Below are 9,354 nucleotides of genomic sequence, written 5' to 3'. Positions count from 1 at the left end.
CACGCAGGCGCAGTTCTTCGCCCCACCCACCTGCCCCAGCGGCGCGCCTGATTAGACAGTTTTCAAAGCGGCGCTCCCTCAACCCTGAGTGACAGCAGTTGAGGAGGACGCGGGGTTCAGCCAAACCAGCTTCTGCGATCCTGGCGGAACCTGTCCCCGCCTAGATATTTGTATTTAAATAGAACTTTTTCCAGGCCTGCGACTGCCGCTGTTGTTCTCCTCCACCTCTTTAAGAACGCGTGGTAACACGTGTGCATCGGGAATTCCTCATTCAGTTTCAAGAAGTAAGTACAGACTCTTGTCTGAGTGCCCAGGCCAGGACAGACTGGAAAAGAGAGTGTGTCTTCTAGGGGTCCAGGGCTTGGGGTAAGGCTGCGACGCCACTCATAGAACCCTGACCCTTGTTTAGAAATGCAGACACTTAAATGAGCCTTCATCATCTGTGATAGTCTGGTTCCTTTTTGATCTTTAATCCAGCGTTCAGCCTTCCACCCATCCCTGCCGCACCCCATTCATTTGGTTCTGAAGATAAAGAATCTCGGGGCACTTGACTCTGCTGGGAAATTTGAACCCCACAGACCTAAGTGGGCGCAGTGACTCTTCTCAGACCAACTGCAAGCTCAATTGTACGTTTTACACTGAAAGGAAATTTATTTTATATCAGTTTTTGCCTGTGTGCCTAGAAATGTAAACCACTATCGTATCCCTAAGATAATTGAATTCTTTTTTCATGGATATAAGATAAACAATAAATCATTGTGTAAATTTGAGATGCACTTGGAAATTATTCCCCCCCCCAGCTTTACTGAGGTATAATTGACTAATAAAATTGATTTAAAAATTACAACATGATGATTTGTTATACATATACTGTATTGTGTAATTGCAATTTATTAAGAGTGGACCTTAAACACTCTTACCACACACAAACACACACATGCACACACGCACAGACATGATAACATTGTGAGGTGATGGATGTGTTGATTAACCTGGAAACATATGCCTGAATTGCAAAACTCTTAAGGTATATCTTTCTTTATTTGAACAGCTTTATTGCAATGTAATTGACATACTATACAGTGCACCTTGTTAAAGTGTACGTTTTAACGGTTTTCAGTATATATGTAGAAATGTGAAATCATCACCACAATTTTTGAACATTTTCATCACCTCAAAAAGAAACTCCTTTGCCCTTTAGCTATCGCTCCCAATCTTCTCATCTTCCTCCTCCAATCCCAGCCCTAGACATCCACTAATCTACTTTCTGTCTCTATAGTTTTCCCTAATCCGGTCTTTCCTATGAATGGAATAATTAAATATATGGCCTTTGGTATTGACTTCAGTCACTTAGCATAATTTTTTCAAGATATATCCATGTTGGACCGTGTATCAATATTTATTATGGCCAAATAATATTCCATTGGATGGAAATAGCATGTGTTTACCTATTCATCTGTTCATAGACATTTGGATTGTTTCCACCTTTTGGCTACTAGAAATAACATTACTATAAAATTCATGTACACGTTTTATTCCAATATGTGTTCTCATTTTTCTTGGGCATATACCTAGGAGAGGAATTGATAGATCATATGGTAATTCTATGTTTAATTTTTGAGGAACTCCCAGACTGTTTTCCAGAGTGGCTGCACCATTTTATATTCATACCACCTATGTATGAGGGTTCAAATTTCTCCATGTAGCCTCGACAAGATTTGATATTATCTCACTTTTTTATTCTAGCCATCCTAGTGGTTGTGAAGTGGTATCTCATTGGGGTTTTGATTTGCATTTCCTTGATGACTAACGATGTCCAGCATTTTTTCATATGCTCTTGGCCATTTGTATATCTCTCTTGGAAAAATGTGTATGCATGTCCTTTGCCATTTTTAAAGTAAGTTATTTGACCTTTTGTTGTTAGGTTATAAGGGATCTTTATATATTTTTAATACAAGTACACAAAATGCCACCAGGCGTGGATACCAGCTGGGCAATCCAAACTCTCTAAAATGGGGCCAATGGCACAAATGCTTTAAAGCTGCCAGCTCTGCCCAAATGGTCACCAATATCCTGACATCTGGGCACTGGCCATTACACTGTCCTAATTTCAACCCTAATGTCTGATAGACTTATGCAGTTCAACCCGTATAAACCATCTCTGTAATAGAGGGCCAAACATTAAATTGTTGGGAGCATATAACTAAATTTTCCTTAAACCAAGGCTACACATGTGCCTCCAACATTTACTATTTATGGATGGAAACCTCCTATGCCTCAGAGGAGAGCGCTACCCAGTCGTTTGCAAGGTGTACCACAAAGGACCCCCAAAATTTATTGAGCATTTATGATATCATTACATGCTCATGAGAGTGCAAGCAAACCTTAATCAAGGCATTTCAAATCTATATGACACTGTTAGGTCCCTTGGCCCCTCAGTTCCCCTCCTGGGTGGCCACTTGGGATAGCTATCCCTCTCTGGGTTGGCTCCCTTTACCTGCAACAATGCTGGAGATGACAATCCCCAGCACATGACGTGGTGGGACACAACTTCATCCTGCATGCTGCGTAAGCAACTATCCACTACAGCAGAGATGATACAAAGGAACACATGGTGGCTGATGATGGGGAGCACTCCCAGGGTCATGGGTTCTGAACTGAACATTGTTTATGTAAATTCCCTGCCGACGACCCCCTCTAGTGGCATTTTGCAGAATTAACAGTGTGTTTACCCAAGGCCCTCCTGCTCACTACAATGCTTGCTGCTCCAGGGTGAGGCAGTACTCTGCCTGCCAGGCTGCCCTCCACTACACCTTTGAGTTTCGGGAGGCCAAGATATGTGTCAACTCTCAGAACCTTACAGGGGCCCATTGAAACACTTCACTCAGTTGCTTGCCTTAAGCACACCCTTTAGATTGGTCCACATTATGTGTCCTACTGGGAGTTAGTGAATTTACCTTCTGTTGGGAGAACTCCCCGGCTTCGGATGCTACCACCACCACAGCATCCCCCCTAAACTTTCCAGGAACACAGGGTCCTGGAAGTTGCAGGGTCACCTTCCTGCCTCACCCTGAGGGGACCCTGCACCATGGGCATAACTCAGGGCTCCACAGTCCTCCCACACAAGCCCTCCAATAGTCTTCATATTTTTATACAATAAGTAGAAATTGGAGCTCATTTTTTGGGCCATTGTCATTGCTAGGCATGTTACCAGGCTCAACAAAGGATTTTGCCAAAGTTAGTGGCCTACCATGCTGATTAATTGACTCTGCCCCATTTGCCCAGTGGAAAGCACCCCACACGTCCTTGTGGCTTGCCAGTTGCCCTCTATGGTGCTCAACTGCAGCCAGGCAGATTACTTTGTAATTCATTATGCGGCACTTGGCAGGAGCCCCTATGTGCCCTTTATAATCCTCCATATCTGCCCAGGACCAACACCACATGAATATGACCTACACCTCCTCCCAAGGAGCACAATCCCCATGGTCTTGGGCCTTGAGGCCCAGCCATCTGGGGAGAATCCCAACTTACTTCATCTTCCCCAGTCAAGCAGTTGGTGTCCACTGTGGGTCCAGTGCCCTGGAGCCGTCACACGTACGTGGTTCTTCATATGTGCACCTCTCCTTCCCTCCACCTCCAATGCGTTTGCCTCCTTGATGACCCTGGGGAATCCTGTCTGTTCATACCAATTCACTTTAGTCTCCCTGGGACTGCCCTGACAAATCACTGGACAGGACCTCCATTTCATGTTCCTTTTTGCCCTCTCACATCAAAAGTATGTGGTATTCATCTTCAGTATTTGGGAGTAGGTCTGCTACTATCCCTCACCCAGATGGGGCTAGGTGCAGCTGCACTGGGCTCACAACAGCACATTATTAAGGCGAACACTACTCTGTCAGCCACCTGGCAGATCACACTGGGCTATTACACCAAAGCTGGAATTAATGCAACAGCAGTAGGATTCTTTAGTGCAGCTGGTTTTGCATAACCGTTTAGCTGTAGATTACTTATTGGCCAAGGAAGGAGGTGTATGTGCTGTAAAGGGCACCACCTGCTGCATGTATATTAATAATTCTGGACAAATTCAGACAAATTTACAAAAGATTGGCCCAACAGGTTCAAGGGTTCTTAATCTCATCAAACTTTTTCATCAAACACTTACCTTAACTTTATGTGCAATATACTGAACAATTGACATCTGCGCTTTAATGGGGTGCATTGTGTAATGTGTTGTGTTGAGAGCTAGAGATGCTGTATTAAATTCAATGTAGGCAGATTATGACCTGCTGAATGGGGAGGTACGAGCCACCCACATGGCGTCAGTAGGTTGTTCCCTCAGCATCCAAGCTCCCACTTTGGGGAAGTGAAAACCACGGCGTCTTTTGATTGAAGACCCAACACAATACACCCACACAAAGGAAGTAAAGTCACAAGATTTGTTACTTACAGATTGTAGAAATGGAGATGGGGGCACAATGAGCTGAGGAAGGGCAGTTCTCTGTCCCAGGTCACAAGCCAGCAGGAGACAGAGAGCAGAGTAGCAAGCACCCATTACTTATAAGGTGGTTGGGGCAGAGGTCACTAACTTTTCACCGGCTCAAATCTTAGTGGTTATTTTAAAAGGTGCCCAGGGAAAAGCAAAGAGGGGACTTATGGCAGGAATTCTAAGCTCAAGTCCTTATCTAAATATCCAGACTTAGGATGTGAGCAGGGTTGTCATACTGTAAAACTCCTAGGCAGTAACTCAAAATTGTTGTTTTCTAGTTGTTTAAAATTGACCCCGTGATGCCTAGGCATTGGTCTTTAGGGAAAATCATGGGCACTGTCTGGACAGTGGAGATATTAAAAGCCACTGGCAGAATTTGACCCATTCAACTGTTGAAGGACACTTGGGTTACTTCTACCTTTTGGCTATTGTGAATAATGCTAATACGAACGTGAGTGGACATATATGTGTTTGAGTCCCTGCTTTAATTCTTTTGGGTACTTACCCAGAAGTAGAATTCCCAGATCAGATGATAACTCAGTTCCTAATTTCCCGAGGAAGTGCCATGTTGTTTTTCATACCATGAACATGATTTTATATTCCCCACAATAGTACACAAGTATTCCAAAGGGTGTTTTCACCTTCTTAATGGTGTCCTTTGAAGCACAAAAGTCATTAAATTACCTTCTTTTTACCCATTTTTGCTCTTAGTGTCATATCTAACAATTCTTTGCCAAATGCAAGATCAGGAATTTTTTCCCATATCTTATCTAAGAGTGTTATAGTTTTATGTTTGGGTCTTTGATTCTTCTTAGTAAATTATTGTATTGTATCTGGCTCCATTTGACTTTTCCTCCTTGCCAGTGTTCAGCCTTCCACCCATCCCCACCCTCCCCCACTTATTTGATTCTTAAGATAAAGAATCCCAGGGCATTTGACTCTGGTGGGAAGTAAGAACCCCGCAGCCCTAGCTGGGCACAGGGCTCTTCTCAGACCAACCACAAGCCATGAGATGTGTTTACTACATTCTCCATTGTACTATTACCCTGGGAATATTTATTTTAGATCAATTTTTGCCATTGTCCCTAGAGAAGTTTGAAAAGTAAATGGTTATAATATCCCTAAGGTAATTGATTCCTAATTCATTGATATCACAGAAACAATAAATCGTTATGTAAATGTGGGATGCATCTGGAAAGTTTTTTCCTTTAGCTTTATTGACATATAATTTACTAACAATATTGTCTATATTTAAGGATTACAACCCAATGATTTGATATATATATATATATTGCAGACAAAGGATTTAGAATTCGCTTCACACACACATACAAAGTAACATCAGGTGATGGAAGTATCAATTAACCTGGAAATTTTAATAAGCCTAAGAAAAGAGATTGCAAAACTCTATTCATTGCAAAGCTCTGAATGCATTTATTTACTTACATGAACAGCTTTGTTAAGATATAATCCACATACAGTTATGCCCCGCATAACGATGTTTGCATCAACAGTTGACTGCATATACCACCGTGGTCCCATAAGATTAGTACCATAGTACTAATCCATAGTACACAAGTCCAAATTTCCAATTTTTTCCCATTATTGCTCTTAGTGTCATATCTAACATACTGAGACAGGAACCAGACTAACAAGAGAGGGCCATCTGCAAAGGCCCCTGGCCTAACAAGATAACGCCCTTAACCAATCAGCAAGCTAGAAGAATCAGATTGAAACCACCAAGATCCACATTCCACAGTTTCAGGACTTTCCTGGGCTTACACATGTGCCTTAGCACCCAGGAGTTGTCTGGAGGTGACCCTAGCCCCATTACCACAGCAAAAATCACACCCCTGGGTGGAGAGCTAGCATGCTAAGGATACACGCATGGCATGTAGTAGCATGCTACACGACAGCAAAGGCGCAAGCACAACCCCACCTGTGCATGACATGACAAGGACTCCCCCCCAGCCTTTGCCTAATAAAAGCCCCACAATCCCGCTCCCTAACAAGCCGTCACCTGCCCCTCTACTTTCTGCACTGGCTCCCCTGTCCACAAGCTAATAAACTTGTACTTTCTTACTCTCGTTTGTTGTCTCTCTTGATTTCTATCCGAGGGGACAACAAGGACCGAGTGTGCTGGTAACATTTCTGTAACAATATTCTTGCCAAATCCAAGGTCAAGAATTTTTTCCCGTGTTTTATATACTTTTCTTATACTTTTCCTCTCATCTTTAGGTCTTTGATCCTTTTCGGTAAGTCAGTGTATGTTGTGGGTTTTAAGGGTACAATCTCTCTCTTTTGCGTACGGCTATCCAGTTGGCCCAGCACCAATTTATGAAAAGAATATTCTTCCTTCTCTTTTGGTACCTTTGTCAGAGATCAGTTGACCATAAATGTGGGGATTTTTTTCTCTAATCTCAATCTTCCACACATCTCTATGTCTATCCTTGTGTTAGTACCACACTATCTTGGTTACCTTTGCTCAGTATAAAGTTTTGAAATCCAGAAATGTTAGTTCTTGTACTGTTTTTTTCCCCCAGATTGTTTTGGCTATTCTGGTTCCCTTGCAATTCCATAAAATTTATGAAACAACTTGCCAATTTCTGTAAAGAGTACAGCTCCTTGGGAGGAGGTGTAGGTCATATTCATGTGGTGTTGGTTCTGGGCAGATATGGAGGATTATAAAGGGCACATAGGGGCTCCTGCCAAGTGCTGCATAATGAATTACAAAGTGATCTGCCTGGCTGCAGTTGAGCACCATAGAGGGCAACTGGCAAGCCACAAGGACGTGTGGGGTGCTTTCCACTGGGCAAATGGGGCAGAGTCAATTAATCAGCATGGTAGGCCACTAACTTTGGCAAAATCCTTTGTTGAGCCTGGTAACATGCCTAGCAATGACAATGGCCCAAAAAATGAGCTCCAATTTCTACTTATTGTATAAAAATATGAAGACTATTGGAGGGCTTGTGTGGGAGGACTGTGGAGCCCTGAGTTATGCCCATGGTGCAGGGTCCCCTCAGGGTGAGGCAGGAAGGTGACCCTGCAACTTCCAGGACCCTGTGTTCCTGGAAAGTTTAGGGGGGATGCTGTGGTGGTGGTAGCATCCGAAGCCGGGGAGTTCTCCCAACAGAAGGTAAATTCACTAACTCCCAGTAGGACACATAATGTGGACCAATCTAAAGGGTGTGCTTAAGGCAAGCAACTGAGTGAAGTGTTTCAATGGGCCCCTGTAAGGTTCTGAGAGTTGACACATATCTTGGCCTCCCGAAACTCATATATGCCAGTAAGCCTGATGATCAGAACAAAATAATAAGGCCTAAAGATTGGGGATTGAATCTAACTAATGCCTCAAACAGGACGAAGATCTATTTAGAAGAAAGCGAGGTTTGTCTAAGTAAATCCTTAGGCCTTCCCAAGAGGGTTGCAGCCTGGGTTGTAAGAGAGGTACAAGATCCATTGAATATCTTTTTCAAGAGCCCAGTGTCTTATATTTTAAGAGATGAGCTAATATTGTCAACAGTTTCTAGGGTGTCTTGGTGAGTTGTTGATTCTGGCTTCGAGGATCACGTATGATAGGGTGAGTCATTTGTCTATATAAGGTTCTTCCATGGTCTGAGCACAGCAAGTAGCCCAGCAGAGGGGTGAGGAGCCCTACAAAGTCTATCTGGCATCAGCTGTAGGGACCCCTTCCTCCACCTGGACTTAACGTGCATGGATTATATTTCCTGTGACACGTGTTTTCCACATCAGGGATCTTGGTCAGTCCCTAAGTTATCCATGGTAGGGGAGGTAAGTCCCTTTAATTTTGCCTAGGCCTTTAGGTTAGAGACCTCTTAATGGTTTCATATCACAGAGGCCCATGCACCAAGATTAATGTCTGAGGTGTCAGTATGTGTCTCAGAAATTTTAGTGAATTTATCGCCCTGAGCAAGGAAATGAGCGTTTGCAGACTGAGGTTTAGTATGTGCAGAGTAAGGAGTGACTTTGACTTTTTCTTGGGTATTGTGAGGCAAGGTACCCCAGAGTTCTTTATGCCAAAGGGGGCGACCTTGGACAAGGAGTTGTTGCTATTGGTGGATGAGACAGCTAGATCATTGGCAATGGGCAAAGGATCTGTAAAAATGTGCAGACAAGTTTGATTCTTGGCCTGGGAATTCTCTATTGCTACATGATTACCTGGAGTTTGACTAATCAATCTGATCCAATCTGTGATCAGGGATGGCCTGTTTGATCCAGGGAAAGAACACAGCAACTCTGCAGTGCACCCCATCAGGTGTGGTGATAGAAACTGTTCATAAAGTATATGAACTTCCTGGTCATTCATGTGCTCCCAAGTCACTCCTCAAGTGGCCAATGTGTCTAAAAAGGAGGTGACCTCCTCCAGAATGTATTACATCAATCAGAGAAAGGGGAACACACTTCCTCCTGTAGGTGTGATATGCCAGAGGTGCCATTTTTGGCTTTTTGCTGTAAGAACCCATATCTCTTCAATGTAGAGGCCTCTGGTTACCTAACTTGAGGGGTCCCGCATTCATGACCCAAGGCAAAATGGGAAGCTGGCTGTGGAAGATCATTACCTCAGGCCCTGAGAGGGCCTCCATCGCCAAAAAGACTCTGTGGTTGCCAGAAGGGGCTTCTCTAATTGTGTGCAGCACTGGATGAGGAGAAGAGATTTGGTACAAGAATGCCTTGGGGAATTTATGTCCACCATGGGAGGTTTGGAGAGTCTTGGATGCATAATGGGAGCCTGCTAAAGCCTCTATGGGAACGGGGTGTGTGAAAGGAGATGCTAATGGAGTGACTGTTATTTTGACAAATTCTAGAGCCATTTGTTACCTTTTGCATAACCTGTTACTGTTATACCC

The 9,354-nt window shown here is 43.5% G+C and overlaps 1 protein-coding gene across 1 annotated transcript in view; it reads left to right on the top strand.

Annotated features, from left to right (window-relative positions):
- LOC131394552 (zinc finger protein 709-like) overlaps positions 1–9,354 on the top strand; it is a 442,972-nt gene that overhangs the window by 360,339 nt on the left and 73,279 nt on the right. The gene's annotated exons all lie outside the window — the stretch shown is intronic.

This window comes from Diceros bicornis, chromosome 30 (assembly GCF_020826845.1).
Source record: "Diceros bicornis minor isolate mBicDic1 chromosome 30, mDicBic1.mat.cur, whole genome shotgun sequence".
Lineage (NCBI taxonomy): Eukaryota > Metazoa > Chordata > Mammalia > Perissodactyla > Rhinocerotidae > Diceros > Diceros bicornis.
This window is presented reverse-complemented; position numbering and strand designations above follow the sequence as displayed.